Source organism: Pongo pygmaeus, chromosome 2 (assembly GCF_028885625.2).
Source record: "Pongo pygmaeus isolate AG05252 chromosome 2, NHGRI_mPonPyg2-v2.0_pri, whole genome shotgun sequence".
Taxonomy (NCBI): Eukaryota; Metazoa; Chordata; class Mammalia; order Primates; family Hominidae; genus Pongo; species Pongo pygmaeus.
The window spans coordinates 68586736-68611997 of NC_085930.1; the positions used below are offsets into that span (position 1 = coordinate 68586736).

General features: G+C 41.7%; 1 protein-coding gene and 1 pseudogene across 1 annotated transcript in view; one reads left to right on the forward strand and one right to left on the reverse strand.

Moving 5' to 3' along the window:
* The window catches only part of SRGAP3 (SLIT-ROBO Rho GTPase activating protein 3), a 383768-nt gene that overhangs the window by 12858 nt on the left and 345648 nt on the right, over positions 1-25262 (forward strand). The window contains exon 2 of the mRNA XM_063661806.1: positions 24514-24672. The gene's annotated coding sequence lies outside the window, so the exon portion shown is untranslated. The remainder of the gene's footprint in view (positions 1-24513; positions 24673-25262) is intronic.
* On the reverse strand, positions 853-1645 carry LOC129033838 (phosphoglycerate mutase 1-like; annotated as a pseudogene).

The following is a 25262-nucleotide window of genomic DNA, read 5'->3' on the forward strand; positions in this document are numbered from 1 at the left end:
CACATTTGTCTTTTTTTTTTGCAGATCACTCCTTTATTATACAGATCAGGAAAAAGGATTTAGTACTGTTATGCTCAAATGAACACTGGACCCATGTGTCAGGGCCAAGCAACTAGAACATGATTCAGAAATCAGTCAGAGAAAGACACACTTGGACAGGACCAAGAGGCATTTCATTGTCACGAAACAAGGTGGGGGAGGGATTCCAAAACACACAGCAGGAAGTACTTCTAACCCTCAGAGGTCAAGGAGCTTATCCCATATTGGTATGAGGAATGGCTTATTTTCTGATGACCACATGTGGGACTATTTCAACTGCCACGAGAAATCCCAGAAGGGTTATTATTTTGTATTATTTATATATACTATACCTTTTTTAAAAAAATAAATGTAACACATAAACTAAATTCAGGATTGATCCCAACCTTCTAGAGCCAGCTTCTCTGGGGTCAGGGAAGAAACAGTTGTCACATCACCGTAGAGGTTATATTCATCTTCCACTGGAATGACTAGAGCCCCCAGGCAGTGGCTTAACAGGCTGTCTTGCTTCATTGGTCATGGCTTGGCATGGTTCTTCCCCACAAGTCCTTAGTAAACAAAGCACTTGTGAAAACCCAGGTCACTACCTTTAAACTCTCTTGGACAAGAGGAGCTTTTCCACAGCTTGGGCTGAGAAGCCGTGCCCTAGAAGTGCTGTTCTGACTAGATTGTGTGAAGGGAGTGGGTGCAGGAGACAAAATGGCTAAAATGAAAATGGGAGCCACTGGTGCCCATCTGCAGCTACAGCTCAAGATGCCTACAGATGTGGTCAGTGTGACATGTGCAGGAGGGAGGGGCAGAGGGACACGATGGGCAGGGAGGGTGCTTCTGGGGACAGTAGCCTGCCCGCTGGCCTTTACTTCTTGGCCTTGCCCTGGGCAGCCACAGCTTCCATGGCTTTACGCATGGTCTCTTCATCACCCAGGAACTGTATGGGTTTCAAGTTCTTGTCCAATTCATAGACAATGGGAATACCAGTGGCCAGGTTCAGCTGCATGATAGCCTCTTCAGAGAGGCCCTCCAGATGCTTGACAATGCCCCGGGGGCTGTTGCCATGGGCTGCAATTAGTACCTGTTTCCCCTCCTTGATCTGGGGAACTGTTTCTTCATTCCAAAAGGGCAGAGCCCTGGCAATAGTGTCCTTCAGACTTTCACAGGAGGGTAGCTGATCTTCAGTGAGGTGTGCAAACCTGCGATCCTTACTGATGTTGTAGAAAGGATGGTTGGGCTCCATTAGAGGTGGTGGGACATCATAGGAGTGCCTCCAGATCTTCAGCTGGGCCTCACCATGCTTTGCAGCAGTTTCTGCTTTATTGAGACCGGTCAGACCCCCATAGTGCCGCTCATTGAGGCACCAATCCTCACTACTGGCAGCCACGTCTGATCAATGGCATCTAGCACTGTCCAGAGGGTCTGGATCACTCTCTTCTGCACTGAGGTGAAGCAGATGTCAAACTCAGCCAGCTTCTCACAGCACCTGCCTGCCACACTTCGCCTCCTCATGGCCCTCTGGGCTCAGGTCGGTGTTGTACCAGCTGCTGAAGCGGTTCTCCAGATTCCACATGCTCTCGCCATGCTGAATCAGCACCAATTTGTAGGCAGCCATGGTGGCAGGCTGGGGATGTGATGCCGACTGGGGTTCGCAGATTCCGGAGGCACATTTGTCTTTTTAAATGTTTGATTACTTTTAGTCTTTCTCCCTTTTCTTTCCACTCTTCTTTTCGCTCCTTGTCTCTTTCTTCTTTTCTCTCTTCCTTAGTCATTGCATATTCTCTGCTACCTTTACTGTGGTCTGCCAGGGACTCTTCATAGATGTCATTTCACCTACCACAGAGAATGTGCAGAGAAAAGGTTTTGGAGCTTTGTCTTAAATGAAATGTAACTATTTGTGATTCATAGCTGACTTAGTACTGCACATAAAATTCTACTGTTGCAGTGAACCCAGTTTTGGTGCCACTGAATAATGAGGAGCCTAGATGATTGAAAATGGCAAGCTCATTAGGTTGTAGCCTAACAAATGCCTGGCAGTACATGTCTGTGAGTGTGTGGGTGTTTCTAGTGCCTGTTGGTGAGTAACCATGCTACTCTTGGCAGTAGAAATGTGAGCAAAATCAAGTTGTACTGATTTAGCCAATTTTCTCTTCTCTTCCTCCATTAGGGAATGGAAATGTATTACTCAGTAGATCAGTTCTTTCTCAGGCTGGTAACATTACAGAATCCGTGTTGAAGTGCAAGTTGGGCTGGTGGAAATCAGATTTCCACATCCTTTTATAAGCTTTGTTTGTCAAGGTAAATCCCATACATTTTAAAAGCATGACTTCCTAGGGCTAGATGGGAAAATAAGAAGCTTTGAACCTGTCACCAGAATCAATTGTACAGATGTTTCCATTTCCTTGGATAGTAACTTATATAGGAAGATCTGTCTCCTCTTTTCTGCTAGTCTTTCATATTCTAATAAAGAGTATGAATCTGCAGGTCAGTGGCTGAGTAGCTTGGGCCGAGCACAGAACAGTGTTAATGTAGTTCTCAACACAGCCTTGTTTATGCTTAGATTAGGCTCATCGGTAGCTCAGACCTCGTAGCCCTGCTGATATTTAGCAGAGTCCTGCATATATTCTTCTGTAATGTAAGACCAGTGTTTCAAAAACTGGAAGTTGCCCTGTCTCTACAAATTTAAAAAAAGTTATCATTTAAAAAATTATACATAGATGTATGCCTACTTACCAGCCAGGCATGGTGGTGCGTGCCTGTGGTCCCAGCAACTTTGGAGGCTGAATCTCTCGCCTAAATCCGAAAGATTGAGGCTGCAGTGAGCCATGATCACGCCACTGCACTCCTGCCTGGGCAGCAGAGCAATACCCTGTCTCAAAAACAAAGAAACAAAAAAAGCAACAGAGTTGGGAGGGGAGTGAGTCTTTGAGCCTCCCTGTCATCTTTCCTCAAAATTGCTTTTAGTTGGCTCATGCCTATAATCCCAGCACTTTGGGAGGGCGAGGCGGGCGGATCACCTGAGGTAAGGAGTTCGAGACTAGCCTGGCCAACATGGTAAAACCTCGTCTCTACTAAAAATACAAAAATTAGCCAGGTGTGATGGCAGGCGCCTGTAATCCCAGCTACTCGGGAGGCTGAGGCAGGAGAATCCCTTGAACCCAGGAGGCAGAGTTTGCAATGAGCCAGGATCGCGCCACTGCACTTCAGCCTTGGGGGAGAAGAGTGAGACTTTGTCTCAAAAAAAAAAGAAAAGAAAAAAAAGAAAAAATTGCTTTTAGTTGCTCTATTCTTGTTCCTCCCTTCAAACATCTGATCATCTTATAGTCAGTAACTTACCAGCTCTCCTTAGGAGTTAGCCAATGTAGAAAATCTAGGAAACAAACCTAGACTCAGGGTGGGGAGATTTGGAGGCATCTAGACTATCAGTTCTTGAACATGCTCACTTAATTGGGTCAAAAGACCCCAAGATGTACCTACCCTAAATTCATTTCACTTCTGGTGGGGAGTAATTTGGTGAAATAAAAAATGAAAGAGGAACAAAATAACAACCAAAAGTGGCAACATCGTAGCATGTTTAATGAACAAAATGATTAAAAATAGAAAAACAAGTCTGGCATGCTGGTAAGTGCCTATAGTCCTAGCTACTTGGGAGGCTGAGATGGAGGATCACTTGAGCCCAGGAGTTCAAGGTGCAGTGAGCTATGATTTCACCACTGCACTCCAGCCTGGGTGACAGAGCAAGACCCAATCTCTAAAAAATATAAAAAATAAAAAAATTTAAAAATAGAAGAATAACATTACACTTTAACATACTAAAAAAAAAATCCTTGAAAATTGTGGGAACTCCAGCAACCTATGTTTTCACATGTGCAGTAAGAAATTTGCATCATTGCCAAACTTTCTGTGAAGAGCAAAGTTTTCAATACTTGGCACTATTGCGCTTTTTTTGTGAATATAAAATTTTAATTACCGTTAATGAACAAAGGAAGCTATTAAGGACTTAGTCATATGTAAAAATGAAAGTCTTTGGGCTGGCATTTGCTGTAAGAATTAAAGAACTTGGATTTTAAAATCTCTTCTTGGTTCATCCAGAAGACTAATGGGCCATACTGTGCTTGGAGGCACTATGGCCTAGATGACTATGACAGTGTTGTTTCAGGGCCTTCTCTGCTCTTCTGTTCTCTCTCTTTTTCTTTTTTCTTTTTCTTTTTTTCTTTTTTTTTTTTTTTTGAGATGGAGTCTTGCTCTGTCACCCAGGCTGGAGTGCAGTGGCGCAATCTCGGCTTACTGCAAACTCCATCTCCCATGTTCAAGCGATTCTCCTGCCTCAGCCTCCCAAGTAGCTGAGATTACAGGTGCCTGCCACCAGGCCTGGCTAATTTTTTTGCATTTTTAGTAGAGACGGGGTTTCACCATGTTGGCTATGGCTGGTTTTAAACTCCTGGCCTCAAGTGATCCACCTTCCTCGGCCTCCCAAAGTGCTAGGATTACAAGCGTTAGCCACCGCACCTGGCATCTTTTTTCTTTTTTTTTTTTGAGATGGGGTCTTGCTCTGTCACCCAGGCTGGAGTGCAGTGGTGCGTTTATGGCTCACTGTAGCCTTCACTTCCTGGTGGGCTCAAGCAATCCCCTCACCTCAGCCTCCACAGTAGCTGGGACTACCACCCCTGGCTGTTTATTTTTATTTTTATTTTTATTTTTGCAGGGACAGGTGTCTCCCTGTTTTGTCCAGGCTGGTCTCGAACTCCTGGCCTCAAGCAATTTTCCTGCCTGGGCCTCCCGAATTGCTGAGATTACATGCATGAGCCATCATGCCTGGCCTGCTTTTCTGTTCTTGAACCTGCAACAGTTCTCCAAGTCTTTGATTCACAATCTGGCTTGTACATTAAAATGATCATTCTACTGGTAGAAGTATTGGATAAGACCTTTCTGGGAGAGTATTTGGCAACAGGTTTAGAGTCTTAAATATGTATCCTCATTGGCTTTTTTTTTTTGAGATGGAGTCTCGCTCTGTCACCAGGCTGGAGTGCAGTGCTGCAATCTCAGCTCACTGCAACCTCTGCCTCCCAGGTTCAAGCGATTCTCCTGCCTCAGCCTCGTGAGTAGCTGGGACTACAGGCGCGTGCCACCACACCCGGCTAATTTTTGTATTTTTAGTAGAGACAGGGTTTTTCACCATGTTGGCCAGGCTGATCTCCAACTGCTGACCTCAGGTGATCTGCCCGCCTCGGCCTCCCAAAGTTCTGGGATTACAGGCGTGAGCCACTGTGCCCACCCAATTTTTGTATTTTTAGTAGAGATTGGCTTTCACCATGTTGGCCAGGCTGGTCTCCATCTCCTGACCTCAGGTGATCTGCCCGTCTTTGCCTCCCACAGTGCTGGGATTACAGGCGTGAGACACCGTGCCCATGCTATTTTCATTATAAAAATGATAATGAGTGTTACTGATACAGAAAAATTGTTCCCAAGACTAATTTTTAATTATAATTTTTAAAAGTAGGGCAGGCTGTGTGTGGTGGCTGATGCCTGTAATCCCAGAACTTTAGGCAGATTAGAAGTTCGAGGCCAGCCTGGGCAACATGGCAAAACCCTGTCCCTACAAAAAATACAAAAATTAGCTGGGCATGGTACTGTGCGCCTGTAGTCCTGCTCCTCGGGGTGCTGAGATCGGAGGATAGCTTGAGACTGGGAGGTCAAGGCTGCAGTGAGCCATTATTGTGTCTCTGCACTCTAGCCTGGGTGACAGAGAAAGACCCTGTCTCAAAAAATTAAAAAAAAGTAGAGCATATAAGAGTATGCATAATATAATCTTTTTTATATAAAGATGTATGCCTATTCATAGAAAATGGCTAGAAGTATATATAATACAATGCTACTAGTAATTGTGTTTTTGTACTATTAAGGATTTTTCTGAAATGTCTACAATAAACATATATGACTTCTATAAAAAAGAAAAAAGTATTTACAAATACTTGAAACAGAAAAGATTACTTTGGCAGCATTTATGAGAATGTGAATGAGAGAGACTGGATGAGAGATCGTTGTAGTAGTTCGGGAAAAAGGCAATGTAAGTAAGAACCAAGGTCATGGTGTGGATGGAGAAGGAAAAGCTGATTTAAGACATATTCAACAGCCCTACGAGGACTATAAACACATACCACACCTTCAAGTCAATAATAAAGTTGGTCTTTCAAAGAGCCAGCATGATTCTTCCATATCCTTAAAGTATCTTCAAATACGCATTTGAAGAAACTCGGGGTTTTGGCTTGCTAGCTTGTTTAGCTACGTTAATGGACATACAGTTGAGCAAAAAGGAGAATATGAGAGGAAGATCAGACTGTGGAAGAAGACAACAAATTTAATTTTGCATGTGTGCAGTTTGAAGGGCTTGTGGGAGATGTACTAAGAGCTGAGTAGGGGATGCCGGGGGACAAGGAGTCCAGTGAAAAGATTGAAGAGGCGTGGTGGGCCCTGACAGCCCAGAATGGGCTAGTCTGGGTTGAAAGCCTGGCAAGAATGACCAGTTGGACAAGTTCGAGGTTGCTTTCATTTCAGCTTTCTGTGAAACCTTCAAGTAATCAGCAGACCAGGCACAGGAAATGAGAATAATAAAAGCGAATGAGTACACTCTGGAGGTTCTTCTGCCTCCTCATGGAGTTGTAACCAAAGTTCAAGGGTCAGTGAAACCTTTCTCAAATCTGATCTTCAATTCACTGTTTTTCAGGTGGGGAAAGCCCTCAAGAGTCTAAGTAAAGGCACTGAAGGCCACTTTATTCCTTGCTGTGCCATAGGCACATGTTGATGTGTTTTCTTTTCTCACTACCTCTTCACTGGCATCAGGCCCACCCATGGTATAACAAGATGGTCAGAGAGACTAGAGGAAGAACTCAAAGGAAGAGAGAATATCAGGGAAGAAATTGTCAACAATAGCAGCTGCCAGAGAAGTCAAGAAATATAAGTACTGAAAAGTTCCTGTGACACTTGGCAAGGTACAGGCTATTTGCAGCCATATATGTAGAGTACCACTAAGCTCAGATTCCCATGAAAGTCATTTTTATTCTCATGAAATACAATCAAAATGATTTTTTGCTTTCCTTTTTTTTTTGAGATGGAGTCTCGATTTGTCTCCCAGGCTGGAGTACAGTGGCGCAATCTCAGCTCACTGCAACCTCTGCCTCCCGGGTTCAAGCGATTCTTCTGCCGCAGCCTCCGGATTAGCTGGGACTATAGGCATGCGCCACCGCGCCCAGGTAATTTTTGTATTTTTAGTAGAGATGGGGTTTTGCCATGTTGGCCAGACTTGTCTCCAACTCCTGGCCTCAGGTGATTCGCCTGCCTCGGCCTCCCGAAGTGCTGGGATTACAGGTGTGAGCCATTACCCCTGGCCTGATTTTTAGCTTTCCTATTTGACTTTTAATTGAAACTTCGGCAAAAGTTACTGTTGTTAGCAAAGTGTTAGTAAAGCCTGTATCTAGATTCTCAAGCAGTTTGGGATAAGATGATTCTATGAGTCAGTGATCTGTAGGGTGTTAGGAGAACGCCGGTAGCACAAATGTCTCTTGGACTTACCCACTGGTGAAGACAAATGTGACATTTACAGCCATACTTCAATCCGTGTCTACCAGAAAGCCTAGTCAGTCTAGAAATCAGTGGCCCAGGCCCGGTGCGGTGGCTCACACCTGTAATCTCAACACTTTGGGAGGCCAAGGTGGGTGGATTGCTTGAGGTCAGGAGTTCAAGACCAGCCTGGCCAACATGGTGAAACCCCATCTCTATAATGCAAACAAACAAACAAATGTAGCAATCAGTGGCCCAAGTAGTTGACCAAGTTGTCTACCAGCCTCCTTTGGGTGCTGACCTGCACCCTGCTCAGGTAGGGACCACAGCACAGCCTGTGTTGCTGCTGACCTCTTCTCCCAACACTTTCCCCCTAGAATACTGATCTCCAGTGTTCTTCCACAGCTGTAAGCAGCTGGGAAATATTTTCCTTCTCCTGGGTATTTATTTCAGGGGAGGCTCCTATAGCTGAGCTCTTGAGCCCTAGGGACACATTCTTTTCTTCGTGCTTTAAGCTTCTCTTTCCCAGAGCACACTCCCAGAGTGTGGAGGGTAGGGAAGAAAATCCTACTGGATTGAGGAATAATCAGGCAACTGTTCTAGGAACCTTCAATGTCCACATTGTGCTGCTCTCTCTAGCCCACTGCTGTGGACTGAATTGTGTTCCCCTCCCCTCCTCAAATTAATATGCTGAAGCCCTAACCTGCTATGTGACTATCTGGAGTGAGGGTGTTTAGGAAGTAATTAGGGTTATATGAGGTATTAAGGGTGGTGTCCTAATCACATAAGACTCTGGCTTTATAAGAAGAGGAAGATTCCCATTCTCTCTTTCTGTCACAATCTGCTATGTGAGGACACTTTCTGTGAGACAGGAAGAAGGCCCTCACCAAAACCCAACCATACTGGCTCCTTGATCTTGGACTTCCAGCCTCTAGAATTGTGAGAAAATAAATTTCTGTTTGCTTAAATTACTTAGTCTATGGCATTTCGTTATAGCAGCCCAGGATGCCAGACTCCTTCATTCACGGTGATTTTCTTTTAGTGGCCCCATTGTCTCTTCTAATAGTCCAGCCTTTTCTTAAAGGAACTCCCAGTCCATCATACAGGGTTGTATATCTCAATTGTGGGCAGAGTCCAACATCTGTTCCACAGGGCTCTTGTACACATCAAGAAATGGGGCTGGGTACTCATTTTATTGTTTCTAGATCTTCCCAGCAAGTAAAAAACTACTGGATGTTGGTTTTCCCAGAGGATATGATGGACTTCTGGGATGACTCAGGTCTATCAAGGTTATCTCTGACTCATGGAATCCTCAGTTACCCTTCTATGGCTGAACAAGAGAAACACATTAAAGGAGGGCATGCGAGTCTCTAGCACAATTATAATTACTGGGTTTTATAAAGCCAGGTGAATGTCAGAGTTAATAAGGCTTAGACTTTTCTGGAAGGGATGAGCAGCTCCATTCTAGTAGTCTATTGGAGCAGCTTCATTTGGGGCCTTAAACCAAAGTAATACAAATCTTTTTACATCTGTCACTGTTTATTATTTGGTTTTCCATCTGGCCTGCTCTGAAGCAGGAGGGGGAAGAGAGCACAGAGGGAAATCATGAGCTCTTTGGAGGAATAGTGCCAGATATTAAATCTATAAACAAAATAGATTGAACTGGAAAGAATGAGTCAGAGACAAAGGAAGCAGTAAAAGCAGTGAATGTCACCCTAGAAAATATCACCTGAAAGTGCTGGCAGAATCTTCCTGGTGTATTTGTGATTGTCCCTGGTAGATACCTTTAAATCGGATCAGCACAATTTGGTGCCTGAACTGCTTGTGCTTCACTCCTCTCTGTTGGGGTCCCTTTTCATTGTTTCCTCCTGTCTAGCCCTTATGTTCATTTCTATAATGCAAGCTGATGACCCATGGTGAGATTTTTCTTTCCTCTGGTGATAATGATCCTGTCACTCCAGGTTCCTGTTTCAGCAGAGCATGAAGAGAGTTACGCTGATTGATTGAGACCAAGCTGGAGTGAAATAAGGATTTTACTTGAGGGTCCGTTAGCCTTCCTGCATCATGCCCCAGAGAGTACTGAAAACTGGGAGTTATCCAAGTGCCTTGCCTTCTTGGGGTTAGCTTGTGTAGAGGTTGCAAACTGGCAGCCCCTAGGTTGGATGTATTTTATTTGGCCCACCCAGGGTTTGAAATTAGTTGTCAACATTTAAATAGAGGGATATTTCCTGCTTCTCTTTAAAGACTGGGAGAACACTTAATCTGCATCCCCTTCTGTAAACAATCAGCCGATGCTGACTGGGTTTCTACCCTTTAATGAAGTCATGAGCTCTCCATATCACATTGCCACAGTCACATATCACATTGCCACTGCTGCACATGTTTATGTTGGCCACCATAGGCACTTGAGTTTGTGTCCTCTGATCTATAGGAAAGAAAGGAACTAGTGTTTATTGAGTCCCTTTTATGCATGAACCACTGTACCTTGTAATTTGCATACATCATTTGATTTTTTTAAAAACCCAGTAAGATTTAAGCTCCCTGCCTTTAGGGACCATGCCTGCTTCTTTTGCCACTGTGAGAGTGCTCAAGACTTGGTATAGTCGTAAGTGGGAGCTGAAAAGTATTTGCTGAATGAATGTATGTATGAATGCATAAACAAATGAATAAGGTATTTTTTTATCACATTTTTGTAGGTGAGAAAACCAAGGCCCAGGGCAGTTAAGTAACCGGTTCAGAATCATAATCATATGGCCCATAGGGCTGACAGGATTCAAATATGGGACTGTGCAACTCCAGAGGTCCAGTGTGGAGAAGGGAAAAGACCATGGATCATTTCAGGGCTAAGTACACAAAGACTCTTTGTAAGTCCTTGCAGAATTGATTGACAGTGCACAAACATATTTTCATAAGTACCAGCTTCCAGAAGAATGCATGTTTTTTAGCTTATGAAATTTGTCTAAAACCTACTGTGTATGGATACCTTCAGCTTTAGGATTATATAATATTGAGGCTCTGCAGTAGAGGGTACGTGCCATTGGTTTGGCATGTAATGATAGCAGAATATTTCTGTCTACAGTTTACTTGTGTTCTGTAAATGTGGTAACATTCCAAAGTTAATTTTCCTTGTATATCTAGGGAACTCCTTCCAGGGCTTATTTTTGTAAACTTCCTGCTGATGGTGCATGGTTACCACTATATAGTGCAGAGCTGCATTCAGGAATGACTATAATTAAAAGTGCTTCTTTGTGAGGCTTATCAAGAGGACCTGAGGCTGATTGAGGAAGAATGCCCCTGAAAATGAAGCCACTTGCAAAGAGAAGGGGTTGGTCTGGCTGAGGGAAATGGGAATGAGAGTAAGAGTTTAATCTTATGACTTAGTTTCCATCCCAATGCTGGTGATTTCCAAATTCATCTATAATTTTGACATCCTTCACACAAGCCTCATAATTCCAAAAATGGCTAGATATTTCTTACAGACCTCTTTCTACCATGATTCTAAACCGAACATATCAATAACTGAACATACCACATTTTGTCCCTGAACCAGCCTTTCCTTTGGTGGCTATTTAGTCTTTCACCTACCAAGCTCCAAACTTTGGAGTTTTCTACTACTCTTTTTTTATTTAGAATCTATATATGCAAGCACTTTTCCATAAAATGGCTCATTATCTTCCTTTTCTGCCCCATTCCCACCCAAGTGCAAGCCTCTATCACTTCAGACCTGGATTGCTAAAGTAGCTTCCTAGCAGGGCTCTAGCTTCTAGGCTCTTTCTGCTTTAATATCACTGCACACGACTTCAGATTTATCTTACTAAAATCCTGTTTTCATGTCCCTTTCCACATTCCAAATCTATATTATCTTCTACTGGCTTAGAGTAGCTTTTCCCAAAGTATGTTATGTGAAACTTTAGTTCCATGGGAGATTAATAGGTGTTAAGTAAAAACTGGCATTGTAATCAAATGCCAGAATTGACAAAGTTATAAACCATTTCTTTCCTGCAGGATGATTCATAACTTTGATGTATTAATATGCCTTAGTATGCATTGTTTTCCAAGACATGTATTTTCACAGAGCCTCTTTTGGTGGAGTATTTAATTGGCCTAGGTCTTCATAAACTACATTTTGTGTCTTAGTCTATTTTGGGTTGCTGTAACAGAATACCACAAACTGGGTAACTTGTAAATAATTGAAATTTATTTGACTCAACAGTTCTTGAGGCTGGAAAGTCCAAGAGCATGGCACTGGCATCTGGTGAGGGCCTTCCTGTTGCATTATCCCATGGCAGAAGGGGGAATGGTAAGCAAGCATGCAAGACACAGAGAGAAAATTGGGCCAAACTTATCCTTTTTTATCAGGAACCCAATCCAGTAGTAACAGCATTAATCTATTCATGAGGGATTCTCTAATCACCTGTTTATCATCCTACCTCTTAATCTCATTGAAATGGCAATTAAATTTCTTTTTTTTTTTTTTTTAAGTATTTATTGATCATTCTTGGGTGTTTCTCGGAGAGGGGGATGTGGCAGGGTCATAGGATAATAGTGGAGAGAAGGTCAGCAGATAAACACATGAACAAAGGTCTCTGGTTTTCCTAGGCAGAGGTCCCTGCGGCCTTCCGCAGTGTTTGTGTCCCTGGGTACTTGAGATTAGGGAGTGGTGATGACCCTTAGAGCATGCTGCCTTCAAGCATCTGTTTAACAAAGCACATCTTGCACCGCCCTTAATCCATTTAACCCTGAGTTGACACAGCACATGTTTCAGAGAGCACGGGGCTGGGGGCAAGGCCATAGATCAACAGCATCCCAAGGCAGAAGAATTTCTCCTAGTACAGAACAAAATGGAGTCTCCTATGCCTACTTCTTTCTGCACAGACACAGTAACAATCTGATCTCTCTTTCTTTTCCCCACATTTCCCCCTTTTCTTTTCAACGAAACCACCGTTGTCATCCTGACCCGTTCTCGATGGTCGCTGTCTCTTTGGAGCTGTTGGGTACACCTCCCAGACGGGGCGGCTGGGCAGAGGCGCTCCTCACTTCCCAGACGGGGCGGCCGGGCAGAGGTGCTCCTCACTTCCTCCCAGATGGGGCGGCCGGGCAGAGGCGCTCCTCACTTCCCAGACGGGGCGGCCAGGCAGAGGGGCTCCTCACATCTCAGACGATGGGCGGCCAGGCAGAGACGCTCCTCACTTCCTAGACGGGGTGGTGGCCGGGCAGAGGCTGTAATCTTAGCACTTTGGGAGGCCAAGGCAGGCGGCTGGGAGGTGGAGGTTGTAGCGAACCGAGACCACGCCACTGCACTCCAGCCTGGGCAACATTGAGCATTGAGTGAGCGGGACTCCGTCTGCAATCCCAGCACCTCGGGAGGCCGAGGCGGGCCGATCACTCGAGGCCAGGAGCTGGAGACCAGCCCGGTCAACACGGCGAAACCCCGTCTCCACCAAAAACACAAAAACCAGTCAGGCGTGGCAGCGCGCGCCTGCAATCCCAGACACTCGGCAGGCCGAGGCAGGAGAATCACAGGAGCCCGAGGCAGGGAGGTTGCAGCGAGCTGAGTTCAGGGCAGTACAGTCCAGACTCGCAACAGAGGGAGACCGAAGAAAGAAGGAGAGGGAGACCGAAGAAAGAAGGGAGATGAGAGGGAGAGGGAGAGGGAGAGGGAGAGCTTAAATTTCAACATGACTTTTGGAGGGGACATTTGAATCATAACATTTGGGAAATGCTAGTCCACAGATAATAAGTCCATATTCCCTGTGATGATAAATTTTATGTGTCAAATTGACTAGGCTATGGTTACCCAGATATTTGGTCAAACATTATTCTGGGTGTTTTTGTGAAGGTATTTTTCAGATGATATTAGCATTTAAATTGGTAGACTGAGTAAAGCATATTGCTCTTTTCATGTGGGTGGGCCTCGTAAAACCAGTTGAAGGCCTGAGTAGAACACAAAGGCTAAGAGTAACTTTACCTGCCTGACTGACTTTGAACTGGGACATCAGCTTTTTCCTGCCTTTTTGCAAGGGCTCACCTGGGTCTCCAGCTTGCCAGTTTACCTTGCAGATCTTAGAAATTGTCAGCCAGTCAGACTCATGCCTGTAATCCTAGCATCTTGGGAGTGAAAGGTGGGAGGATCGCTTGAGCCCAGGAGTTCGAGACCAGCCTAGCCAACATAGTGAGACTCCATCTATATTAAAAAATAAAAGAGAGAGAGAGAAATTGTCAGCCTCTATAATTATATGAGCCCATTCATGTATAGATATGTCTCCATTTTATTGGTTCTGTTTCTCTGGAGAACTCTAACATACTCTCTGTTGTCTTCTTCAAGGCTGTTTAAGATAAGACTCTTATTCCACCTATCTGAGTTTATTTACTTTCATTTCTCAACACATATCTTCTGCCCCAGGTAAGATGGTCTCCTCACTCTCTAAATACCCCTTGCAGAATTCACCTCCAGCCTTTGCTCAAGTTGTTTCTTTTGTTCAGAATGTGGCCCTCCCTTTTCTTATATATTCACATTCTACCCATCGTGCTCTCTTTTTCTCCTTCCCTCTCCCAACAACATTTCTTTAAAATTAGAAAATAAACTTCAGCCAGGCATGGTGTCTCTTGCCTGTAATCCTAACAACTTGAGAGTCTGAGGTGGGATGATGACTTGAGGCCAGGAGTTTGAGACCAGCCTGTGCAATATAGCAAGACCCCATCTCTACAAAAAATAAAAATTTAATCAGGCACAGTGGTGTGTGCATATAGTCCCAGCTACTCAGGAGGCTGAGGAAGGAGGATCCTTCCCCCCAGGAGTTCGAGGTTACGGTGAGCTATGATCACACCACTGAACTATAGTCTGGGTTACAGAATGAGACTCGAGAGGGAGAGGGAGAGAGGAGAGGGAGGGGGAGGGGGAGAGGGCTTCCAAAAGGCAAGTTCTGAAAAGCATTGAATTGTATTCATTCCTGTGCACTGTGCTTTGTGGGGATGACCAAAATACTGGTATATTTGAAGTTCAAGGAAGGAAGACCTAGGGGAAGCCTCCATTACAAATGAATAGAGAAAAAAGTGAGTTTATTTCCTAATGTTCTAATTCCCGAGTGTTTTTCCCCAGAGATAGGTAGAGTCTCAACCAGCTTCTTTTTTCCCCTAGTTTCAAGGTCCAAGTGAAGTCCCATGGCTGCAAATTAGAGTCATTTAAAAATTGTAAAGGCTGGATAAGCAAGAGACTGACTAAAAAAAAATAATAATAATAAGAAAATGAAGAAAAATCCTAAAGTCCACGCTGCATCCCCGACCATTTAAATCTTAATCTCTGTGGCTGGTACCTTGGCATTGATATTTTATAAAGTTCTTCAGGTGATTCCAGTGCATAGCTAGGGTTGAGAACCAGTGTGAAGTCTTCCCAATACCTGAGTTTCATCCACAGAGTATAAGAATCAGAAGGTCTGGGGTAGGGCTCAATAATGTGCATTTCTAACAAATTCAGAGGTGATGCTGATGCTACTGGTGTGAGGAACCTCACTTTGAGAACTACTGTCCAAAAGGACCAGGACTAAGGAAGAGAGCCCAGATGAGCCTGATATGGCTCCCTGTGATTGAGGAAAACCATTTAATAGAATGGACAGAAAAGTAAAGACCAGCTGGAAACATTACTTGGAGGTTACTAATTGATGGCCCAAGCCCCAAATCTTCTAGTCCATAGATATGTTTTATAGAGTCACATGATGTTTTCCATTTAAAAAATTAGTTAATATTTGAAAATCAAAGATTTATACACACATATAAATTCACTCACCCGTACAAGTCTTTTGACTTTTCAAGAAAAATAGGCTGGCAACAAGGAGCCCAATTTCCTACATGGCAACATTCAACATTAGCAACAAGTAGTAGCAGCCCTGCTATCCCAAATGAGCCCAGCCCCCAGGCAGTCTTTCAAATCAATGGAACCATATGAGTGAGCCCAGGCAAAACCAGCAGAAAAACTGCTGAGAAAACCCACAAAATAGTGAAAAGTAATATACATTGTTAATGTAAGCCACTAAGGTGTGAGATGATTTGTTATGCAAGAATAGCTAACTGATACAATTGGCAGAGTTCCCATAGGCCTGCTTTGCTCAGTTTTGTTACCTTCCTGGCCCCTGTAGGCAGGTACATTTCCAGCCTGGCTCTTACCCTGAAGACACTTGACAGATTTCAAAGCCTTTTCCACACCCATTATCCCAACAACCTTGCGTGGTCAGCTGGTATTAAATCCCCATTTTGCAGATGAGGAATCTAAGAACCAGAGAGCTAAGGGACATTCCTAGAGCCACATAGTAGCAGAGCACGATTTCTCATCCTATCACTTTTCACTTCTGGTTCAGTGCTTTTTTCTTTCCATTTGGGTAGTTGACTGTCAGTCTCCTGAGGCCATTAGACCTGGCAGTCACCAAGGCCAAACTCTGTAAGCTAATGGAGTGGTATGTTTTCAAGAAGGGGGGCCCTCCATCTTGTCTTTGTTTATGAGAATATTATCTGCAAAGTACCTAATATAGTGACTAGTACATAAAGGGCCTTAATGAGAGATGATTACTCATGTTATTACCCACTCTGTTTCCATAGTATCCCTTGATGTTTCTTTCCTTCTTTCCCTCCCTGGTTGGATTAGTTAATCTCTTATCTAAGATTGGATACATTTTCTGTATATCTAGTACAACACATATCACATTGTATTATATTTTTCATGTGTCTCTTTACTGCCTCAGCCCTTGGGTGCTCTAGTTTCAGGAATCATGGATTTCCTGTTTATTTCTAATCTCTCTAGCACAGGACCTGGCTGAATAAATGATGATTGAATACAATTGAAACTGAATTACACAGTTGCAAGATACGTTCAGTCACATTCTTGTTTAAATTTTTTTTAAAAAACTTTATTTTGAAATAATTATATATTCACAGGAAGTTGCAAAAACAAAATAAATCAACATTCACACACACATTCTAGTTTGACTCTACAGCAATCATCCTGTGAAGTATTATTGTTAATATCATGTTAAATGATATTAATATTAAAATATTAAAATATGAGGAAACAGAGGCTCAGTATCCTGAGAATTTCTTTGCAGTTGGTGATGCTAAAGGGGTGTTTATGAGGTGATTGCTATTCCTTGCATTTCTTTACCATTTCTGCCATGTTTTCTTCTTGATGGCAGAGCCCAAGTCTTATGTTGACGTCTATACCCAGCATGAGGCACAGCAGGTGGGAGACACTCAGTAATTGTTGATTTGAATTTAATTTTCACTTATATATGTTAGAAGTTATGTCTAGTACCACTCTAGGGAAATGTTTAAAAATTGCTTATGATTAAGTTACCAAATTGTACCCTCATTCTTTTATTGCAGATCAGATGCTTACAGAGAGAGAGAGAGAGAGAGGGAGAGAGAGTGGGAGAAAGAAAGAAAGGGAAAAAGAGAACTCTTTGAGAAAAGAAAGACATGGGAAATTGCTAGGTAAACCAACCCTGTCTGAAGAAATAATTGTTTCTTTGTGCCACCACCAGAGAAATGCAGGACTGTTATGTGAGGAGCAGTTTTGCTTTTTGTGTATCAGGTAAGGCAGAAAGGAGCGGAGTAAGATTCATGGCAAGGAGGAATTAGAAGGGGCCAAGCGATTGAAATCAACAAAGGGAACAGACCAAGAAATATGAGAAATGGAGAGGAAGGAAAGGCTGAGAGGGTGTAATGTTGATGGCATTTAAAAGGGAGTAGGGAATGCAAAGTGACCTGCTGTGAAGGAGCCCTAAGATATCATCTGAATTATTTTTCCTGTGAGATACTTTCTCTTGAAAAGAATTCTTGTCATCCAACCCTAAACACCACTACAGTATTTTTTGGGTGTAGTTGCTTTTAACAAGTTACATAGCTTTATACCAGTGAGTCTGATGGCTTTATTATTGTTTGCGTTCTTCCTTTCCAAGAGTAATAACAAGCTTTAAAAAGTGGACTATAATTTTAATTTAATAATTTGATTAATCTGTGATAATATTCTGGTTTTTATAAAACTAAAATATGCTAAGTCATTCTGTCAAGAAGCTAGCGTATTTTTTCCCCCTGCCATTGTGGTTGCGAATGTTGATAAGGAATCACCTATATGCAAGAAACATCTCTTGGTATAGTGGGTTCCATATCATGCTTTGAGCTAATATGATTTTCTAGTGTGGAGCCACTTGAGTCTGAATAAAAATGACAGCTACGGGAACAAATTGTCATATTCTCCTTGCAGCAAGTTCCGTTTGCTCACGAGTCTATTATTATTGAAGAAGCATTTAGTTGTAGGTAAATGACGCTTGCCTTCTGTCTTTAATTGAAACTCAGCCTGCCACAGTTAATATGTTTCATGAGTCAGTAAAGCTTGGAAGAAAATCCTAATGTGTTTTTAAAAGCAAAGGAAAAAAATTAATTGGTTTCAGCACACGTTTTCCTATGCAAACAATTCCTTGCTTTTATATAGAAAAAAACTCTTGACATTCTTTTTTTGGCATGATCTTCTGCACTGTCTCATCAGTATCTGTTCAGTTGCACATAGTTGTGTTTTGAAAAGAAGAAACCTTTGGTCTATTTGGAAGGGAGTGTGAGACCTATAATCACTCTCTGACCATGGAATTTGGGCTTGATTTGTGAACTAGGAGAGGAGATACAAGATAACCTCACCAGGCTGGGTGTGGTGGCTCATGCCTGTAACCCCAGCACTTTGGAAGGCCAAGGCAGGTGGATCACTTGAGGTTGGGAGTTCAAGATCAGCCTGGCCAATATGGTGAAACCCCGTCCCTACTAAAAATACAAAAATTAGTTGGGTGTGGTGGTGCACACCTGTAATCCCAGCTATTCAGGAGGCTGAGGCATGAAAATTGTTTGAACCTGGGAGGCGAGTTTGCAGTGAGCCAAGATGGCACCACTGTACTCCAGCCTGTGTGACAGAGTGAGACGCCATCTCAAAATAATAATAATAATAATAACCTCAATGAAAGGGCTTGTACCACATTGAATAACTTTAATATTTCTTCGTAGCATTGGCCCAGCATAGGCACCTCAATGACTTGAGATCTTCTTTCACTTTGTAAATTCAAGTTGTATCAGTTAGCTATTGCTCTATAACAAATAATCCCACAACTTAGTGGCTTAATTAACAACAGCTTATTACTTTTCACTATTTTATGGGTTTTCTGGGTAGTTTTTCTGCTAATTTTGTCTGGGCTCACTTATATGGGTTCATTCATTTGGAAGGTTGTTGGCTGGAGGCTGGGTTCATTTCGTATAACAGGAATGTCTAGGCCTCTCTCCATGTGGTATTTCATTTTGGGCTTGTTCACACCATGGTGGTCTTGGACAGGGGTTCTGAGAATATGAGAGTGAAATCTGCAAGTCCTCTGCAACTTATGCAATGTCATTTCTGCCCTATTCTGTCAGTCAAAGCAAGTCTCAAGGCCAACTCAGATTTGAGGAATGAGGAATATACCTCTTGAAAGAAGTAACTCCAAAACCTTGTGGCCAAGTCTTTTTAGTCTACCATATGGCTAGTTATCTAGGAGAGAATTATTAGGACATATGGGGCTGGGGTGGGTGGTCATATCTGGGTTTTGAGTCTCACATAGTTGCCATCTGAGCCAGCCAGCTCAGCTGAGTCTAGTATTTATGAGGGTAGCTGGTTCTGTGCATGCATGCATATATAATTGCATTCCAGAGTCAGTCCCCATCATATGGCCCCAAGCTTCATCTCTTCATCTTTAAAGTAGGAATAATAATAGTGCCTCTTACATAAATTGTGAGGATTAAATGAGAGAGGGAATGTGTGGAAAGGGCTTTGCAGTTCCTGGCACATGGTAGGTATTCAAATGAATGATAGCTAATTTTACTTTTAAATTTTCTTATTTTAAATTCTTAGCTATTTGTGTGTGTTTGTTTTGTAAGCAATCCACATTCTTTGCAGAAAAATTGGAAAATATGGAAAAGCAAAAAGAGAAAAAAAGCTAATTTCAAGTTACTCAATATCTTACTGCCCAGATTTAGTTACTGTCAATCTTTTGGTGAAATCCATTTATAGCTGTTAAAGCAAACTAAATATGGTCTGAGAAGGACTCTGTACTTCTATATTTGAGTCCTTTTGGATGAACTGTAACCTAGTTTAATAGTCAGACAAAATTGAAAACCTAACTTAGTAGTATGCGCCTGTGATAATAGCTGAGTGTCGGCCAATCCCAGCAGTCATAATTTAACCACTCATTGACTGCTGAATCTTCAAACTCCATTCAAATAAGGCAAATGCTGAGCTGTAATCAATCTCACTGTTTCTGTACCTCACTTCTGATTCCTGTATGTCACTTTACCTTTTTTGTCTATAAATTTGTTCTGACCACAATCTACCCATGGGGTCTCTGTGGGTCTGCTGTGATTCTGGGGGCTGCCTGATTCACAAATCATTCATTGCTCAATTAAACTCCTTTAAATTTAATTTGACTGAAGTTTTTCTTTTATCAGATGATGTCAGAAGTGGGATCCGAAGTGGAGCTTCTAGTGACCCCCAGGAGCGCTGAGTGAACACGCAAGATACCTGCAGGACCCATTTGTGTCCATTGATCTCTCAGAGTGGCTGGGGATCATGGGTGCTAAGCTCCCTCTCGGATTTTGGAGCTCCACGGATTTGTGTTTTAAGCTCTCCAAGTTTCTTTGAGCAAATTTCTGATCCAAACTGGGTTTGGAGTCGCAACAGAAACTGGACTGGGTCCAGGGACGGATTTGATCTGGGAATTAACTGGCTTGGATCCAGTTAGAGGACTCTCATATCTGACTGGGTCATAAAGGAACTGGTAGTAAGCAGTAATATTGCAGGGGTTATAAAATATGGCTTTTGGAAATTCACAGGGATTATTGTGTTCTGCCTCTTTGTTTCATTTTTCTTGCACACTTAGGTAGGAAAAATCATTAGCTAAGTTATTCAGGAAAACCTGAGTAAAGTCAATATTTTAGGTAGAAATAGGATCCTTAATTTCTGGAAAACTGAATTCCTTCTGGCTTATGCATTAGGCCTGGGAGGCAGCAAAGTCTTATAGAAATGGCAAAATCGTACTAAAGATAACTTGCAGTGGAACATTCCAAATGAACAATAATGCATTGAAGTACTTTTAAAAATGAGGGCTCTTGGTAAAGTCCCTTTTGGCTAAGAACGGGTTTGGCACTGTGGGATGTCAACTGCTCTTCTCTTTGGAATAATCTGCCTTGCACTCTTTGCTGATGGCTGTGGGTGACAGGATTAGGCATGTATAGGATCATGGGACATGGGGAGCTTTTTCCTCCCACCCAAAAAAGGGGAAACTTGAGAGCTGATGGGACTGCTGGAAAAGATCCCTTTGATGCTAACAAGTGGCCACCTGAACTTTTCAGTGTTGCTGAAATGAATGGGTCTTGCTCTGGCCTCCCTGAGCTCTTCACTTTCCGCACCCTTCCATAGGCAATACTTGCTCTTTTCTTCTTTTCCTTTCCTATCTTTTCTGTTATTCAGGGTGACCATCTTACCCAGACACCATGTGTTAAAATTTCTAGTCGGAGGTTGGATTAAAGATGAGGGGCCCATCTGAGGGCAAATTTAAGCCTTGCTGGTTTAATATTGGGTGCTAAGCAGAGTAGCTAATGTCTGTGTTTTATCACACGTATTTTGCTATGGCCAGAACAAAAAAAGACCGTTTTCCTTTATGATGCAGCTTGGCCCCCAGTGTGATGGTGCAGCAAGCTGGGTCACTGGGGCCCCTCAGGGAAAGGGAACCCAGAAGCCTGGCATGCCGGCAAAAGGGTAAGAATTTCTTACCAGTCAGATTTCTGGCTTCTCTCTCTCTGTGCGAATGGTTGAATGAATGGTAAAAATCACTGTTTTTCTCCTCTGTAAAGTTTTGATTATGCAAAAAAAGAATTCTGAGGCTAGTCTTAAGCTGATGTATTTTGTGCTATGAATTCATTTTTCTGTGTCACGGAGTACCTTAGGATAAAACGTGGGCTTAGGACCCCATAAGCTCGTGCTCAGTATGGCCCAACAAGCTGGTCCATAACAAACTTTGCTGCAGGTCCCTGAAACAAACAAAAAAACTGGATGGGGTCTCCATCTTGTTTTATGTCCTTGGGAGCTTGACCTTGTAAGCATGTGGCAGTACTTTCTCTTGGTCTCTGCCTTCCAGAGAACAGGAATTTTAGGGTTTATGTCATAGTTAGCTCTAAAAATTATCTTGAGTAGTTAAAAGCCTTTGCAAGTTCAAAATTAACTACTCTAGATTCCTTCTGGGAAGAGCAGTGGAGATTACCCCATGCTGTAGCTCAGTAGCTAAGGTTCTGCCCTTTCACACTGGTGGTTGGGGTTGGAGTCCCTGGTTGGGAAGTAAGTCCTTTCTGGTTTAACATCTGCATGACCTTGTCTGTTCTCTTCTCTTCCACAGACTATTTTAAATTTTCCTTTCTCTGAGCAACTATTTAAAATTTTCCTTTCTCTGAGCACCTGGGAGGTTACCTTTGGTAAAGTTCAGAAGCCAGAAATATCAGCCGTTTGGCCTGGCTAAAATTGGATAATAAGAAGTTTTAAAAGGACTTTATTAAAGAGTGCTATGGTTAAAAAGTCAGCTTAATTAAAAGTGGATATTCAAGCTCCAACAGCCTGGACTCCTCGGGAAAAACAGGAGGCACTACAGACCCCTTTCCTGGCCCTGCTCTTCCAAGGACTCTACCATAAAGCCAATAACCAATTAAGAAACTTAAAATGTGGCAAATGAAAAATCTTATAACTACTGTAGTAATCTTCTTCTGTCTGTCTGTGTAATTACATATGTGTTGTGTGTAACGTTTATATAAAAGAGCTCTAATGAATTGGCTTAAAAGTAAGTGCTTAAATCAAGTATTTTGAAAGCAAAATAAAAACTGTAATGCCTTTAGTTCATGTAACTTTAGTAACCTTTGGGACATAAAAACAGCTTTAAAGATTATTGATAAAATAAAGACATTTTATCTAAATTATACAGGTCAGATATTAGGTTTTTTAAATGCTTTAAGGTCATAAACTGCTTTGACTTTTGAAAATTGTTCAATTTATTTTGGAGACCTTAAATTCTAAATAAGGTCTGGGGATATATGGAATTAACCATACCCCCTAACTATGCAAAGAAGGTTATAAAGAAAATAGATCTTATATAAAAAGGATGTTGTATGGTAAATTCCTGTCCTGAAGTAAAATGACTGGTTGTTTGAATTTAGGGCAAGTCAGAAAGTCTAAACATGTCATACATGGTCTGTGTAAGTCATGAAAGAATTTATGAAATGGAATTTCTGCCAGAAATATACAACTGAAAGGTGATTAGGCCTCCTAAATGCTTCATAAAATGCTACTGTGACTTTTAACTGTACAGCTTGCCTGCTTTACAGCTAGGTAAGGCCTGGGACATGTGGAGTTAGATGCTGGAAAGAGTCAGACCTTATCTGCATTTCTGTCTGGGTCCTAGGCTTCACACCTAGTGCATAATTAAAATCCTTTACTTACCAAGATTTTCACCAAAAGTAAAAGTTGCTAAGAGTTAACATTGTAATATGTAATTGAGACTACTGAAAAAATTGGTTTACATACAAGGTGTGTAAGGAGAATGAAATGTGTTTTTTGTAAGGGATTATAAGAAGGTATGGAAATGTAAATTTTTGCCTAGGTTAGAGGGTTAAAGGATTGTTAAATAAAGCTAAAGATTTGAACAAGTTGTGGAAGGTTTATAGAACATTAATTGTAAGAGATTCTGTGTGTGAACATGTTGGCTAAAGTTAAAATGGTGTTATTCAGTTTTTTCCATAAATTGCACATTGGAATAAAAGTACAACAGAGTTTTCTTAGAACACTGTTCTACTCAGAGAAAAAAATTGTAAAGGGTTATAAGAGGTTTATAAAAATCTTACCTTATGGTCAAACTAATTAAAACTGAATAGATTATAAGATGTTATTAAAAACTAGCTTTAACATTAAAAATACACTAATGGAAACATAAAATTTGGTTTTCTCTTTTAAAAATGATTTTTATGTAATATTAAACGATAATGAAAGGTTTTTATTTACCTTTTAAGTAAACTACAAAAGAAAAAGGGGGGAAGGGAACGAAAGGAGACAGTCAGTTGGCCTCATGCTATCTTCATTGGGTCTTGTTTGGAGAGCTGAGTCTCCTCTGTATCAGACTAATGTTTCTTCCTTTAGAAAATTTTTGAGTTATTATTTTGGCTAAATGAATGATTTATGGTAACCTGAGATACTATTTTGTAATATCCAATGTTTCAAACCTTTGGTATTTAACAGATTTTTCAAAATCAAGCTCTAGATCATCATGCTAAACCAGCCAATACTAAAATTGTTTAAATATACAATTTAAATGAACTCCATGGTTTTAAGTCAAATTACCTGGATAACTCAGTAGTTATCACTGCTGTGCACCTAAATTGGAGAAACAACTGGCATTCAAGAGGACATAAGTTCAGTGTTAAGCATGGACTTATGAAGAACCAGGACAGCCACCTTGTCCTTCCCAAGTCCTTAAAGCTTTTGTTATTAAAGGTTCTGCATTCCATGACTCGCCATGGAAAAGATAAAATAATCCAAACTGAATATATTGATGTGGTGACTTATACATTGTGGAAATAGTTTTAAACCAATGTTTGGTTCCATATACCTGGGAAGACAGTCGAAACTTTAGGTACATTTGAGTACCTGATGGTCCATTTAAACATTTATAAAGGAATTTCATTCAATTGTCATTTTCAGTGCATGTTTTCTGGTTGTATAAAAGCCTTCCCATGCAAGAGGGCTGATGTTATAACAGTAGATTATTATGCTATAGTGTATTTTCACCAGGTAAAGAAAGCTTTTTATGGCTCACTGATAACCCCTTTACAATCTAGAACCCAAAGATTGGATCTTCTGAGAACATCAGAGAAAGACTGTCCTTGCCATCCACACCACAGCAAAATTTTGGAGCCTTGAACCTTGGGTTCATAATCTCACAGCTGAGAAAAGTCCCTCCACACTCCTGGAACTGTACACCTATTGGAACCCTTAAGGTAAAACTAACCAGGAAAGTTTCTCCCCAGAAGGAGATGGCATTCTTGTTGTAAACAGCTTTTCCTCACAAGAACGGATCAAGACTTCTACTATCATGAGATTCTTATCCTTGAATATTTTTTCTTTGTTTATGCCTCTATGAACAATAGAAATGAAAAAGGGGTCTATTATGTACACTTATAGGGTATAGTTTTATTTGTGAATGATTTTGCAGCCAGCCTTATACATGAATAACTTTATACTTTAATAGATAAAAGATGAAGGCCCAATGTAGGTGAGAAACCTTAGTGGTACATATGTTGCCTCATAATCAGTCAAAACACCTCTTAACCCACATCATGGATTAAAGAGAATATTGCCAGGAGGCCTTCACTCTTCTAGAAGGACATCATTTGTTAGGCCCTTTTCCCAGGATTTAGAATGAAAGAGGCAATAATTAGGAATGTCTCCTTCATAATAGGCTCTACAGCAAATTCTACTTTAAAGGCCATCATACATAACAGACTTTAAATTCTTATGTGAAAGTTATGCTAAATAATAGAATTGGCTAAACAGAAAAGTACATGTGCAGCTGCTGACACTTGTCAGC